Source organism: Octopus bimaculoides, chromosome 22 (genome assembly GCF_046866305.1).
Source record: "Octopus bimaculoides isolate indiv1 chromosome 22, ASM4686630v1, whole genome shotgun sequence".
Lineage (NCBI taxonomy): Eukaryota > Metazoa > Mollusca > Cephalopoda > Octopoda > Octopodidae > Octopus > Octopus bimaculoides.
In genome coordinates this window covers 29,937,214-29,939,713 of record NC_142949.1, presented here as the reverse complement: position 1 = coordinate 29,939,713, position 2,500 = coordinate 29,937,214, and the positions used below count along the sequence as shown (strand labels likewise).

At 34.5% G+C, this 2,500-nt stretch overlaps 1 protein-coding gene across 4 annotated transcripts in view; it reads right to left on the bottom strand.

The window, feature by feature from the left end:
• LOC106871401 (uncharacterized) overlaps positions 1 to 2,500 on the bottom strand; it is a 93,472-nt gene that overhangs the window by 50,445 nt on the left and 40,527 nt on the right. The gene's annotated exons all lie outside the window — the stretch shown is intronic.

The window sequence follows — 2,500 nt, the reverse complement described above, 5'->3', positions numbered from 1 at the left end:
AGAGAGAAACATACACGTATACACATACAAAGACAACTGAGTGCAAATTGAAAGGTAAAGCAAGTTCAGTTTCTTGAATACGGTTCTGGCTTGCAAGTATATATGATTGGCAGCCATTTTGTCGACTGTAGAAAGACAATATGGACGACCCTTGTGACCATATCAGCGATGATAAAGATACGAAACGATGTAATAACATTTCTTTCAGCTCGTTTATATTAGCTGTTATTGTTGTGTGCACCCAAACGTGACCAACACATCATATTTTTAGATTTCTAGACAAGTGTATCGAATACTAAGCGGCTTCTTAAGGTGTGAGTATAATGATTCACACACACACATACATACACAGACACACACACACACACGCATACACACACACACGTACACACACACACGTATACACACACACGCACGCACACTCACACACACGCACGCGTGCGCACAATCACGCATGCACAAGCACACGCAAACACACCACATACGCATGTATACATAAATATATATCCAAACGTACACGTGCACACACACATTCATATATATATATATATATATATATATATATATATATATATATATATATATATATATATATATATATATGTATATATGTATATATGTATGTGTATGTGTATGTGTATGTGTATGTGTGTGTGTGTGTGTGAGAGAGAGTGAGAGAGAGAAGGATGCCGTCTTCGTGAACTTTCGCGAGTTCACAAGATTTCCGCTTACGGGAGCAACAAGAGAGTATCTGTGTATCTCGTTCAGAATAAATATGGCACTGCTTTTTTTTTCTGTACTAATGCACCATTTTAGCAGTTTTCTCACCGATGTATATGCCTTTCGCATACATATATACATAAATACATGCATACACTCAAACACGCATCAATACACATATGTACAAATCCTGTAGCCAGAGAGCTTTCGACAGGTTCAACTCGTAATCTCCAAGCAGTTATATGCTAATGTATGAAGTATGTAGCATTAATTTTTATATCGTAACTTTTTGTAAATTGGATCACTAATGCTGGATCCATTTAATAATTCTGAATAATTGAGAACAGCCATATATAGATACATATGTATCTACATATGTATATATGTATGTCTAAGCAACGCCCAGTCACTTAGAATAAAGTACTCGCAAGTATAAGCGGTCTGAGAGTGAATAAAATATTTAATCCATAATCGTTAGTCCAACAAGATATATTTTGTTTCGTCTCAGGGAACTCGATGACGGATTCAGTATCTATCTATCTATCTATCTATCTATCTATCTATCTATCTATCTATCTATCTATCTATCTATCTATCTATCTATCTATCTGTCTGTCTTCATAAAGTATTCACATATAAACCGAGAGTATAGTAGTACGAAGATACTAGCCCAACTTGCCGCTTAACCAACATGTTTAGAAAGTAAAGCTCCCTTCAGTCGTGAACCCTTTTATTCTTGTGATATTTCTGGTTCCTCGTTTCTTCAATATTACTTAATAATGAACCAAGCACTGATATTAAGAACTATGTCTTAACCCTTTGCCTACCATGGGAGTCACCAGTGACTCTCCACGCTATATTCTTATTATAACATTGGGACTCACCAGTAACCCTCAATGGAGTGTCACATTACTGTGTGTCGAACTATATTCTTCGACATTTAGGAAAAGTACAGAGCATATCTTTCTTTGAATTTCTCGGATGGTTTCCAATTTGAATCAATAGAGGCTGATATAGGATTTGGTAAGAAGGGTACAGAGTTACTGAAATCTCCATCATTAAATGGAGATGATAGTGCTGCCCTCTATAAAATAATTTTTGTGAAAAAAAACAAAAAAACTTGAAGGGCTTATAACCTGAAATATAACCTGTAGCAAAAAAAGATAGATAATTGAAGAAAATCTATAGATGAAGATACAATGAACATTTTAACACATTTTAAGGTGAATTACTGGTGACTTCGGTGGTAGAGAATATATATAATATTTGTTCTGTAGCGCAAGAGTCACCAGTGACACCCACGGTCATAAATCAGTGTGGTAGTTTATATAGTGAAGGGAACACACACATACACACATTAAATAAATTGGAAAAATGGATAATTTATAACATGTTAGACCGCTGGTGCAAACGAAAATATGGCGTACAATGGGGCTTGTTAAGTAAATTGTTAAATAAACAGACTGAATGAAGAGAAGAAGGTAAACATTTTTTTTTTTAAGTACCAGAGTTAGTCAAGGAGTATGAGGGGTCGCATATACTTTTACCCAAATGATATTAGCTCTCTCTGTAAATGGTTATTTTTAATTCAAAGAATAAATAATTAAATGAAATGGAAAAAAAAAAAGAAAAAAAAAAAAGACCAGGCTGTGGCCGCGACTAGCCGGGAGCTCAATTCTTAAACTCCAAGAAAAATGATCTCAAAATATTAGTTTGCTATAAATAATGGTGGATATTTTCCTTGGTGAATAAAAAAAAAATGTAATAAGTACATAAATTT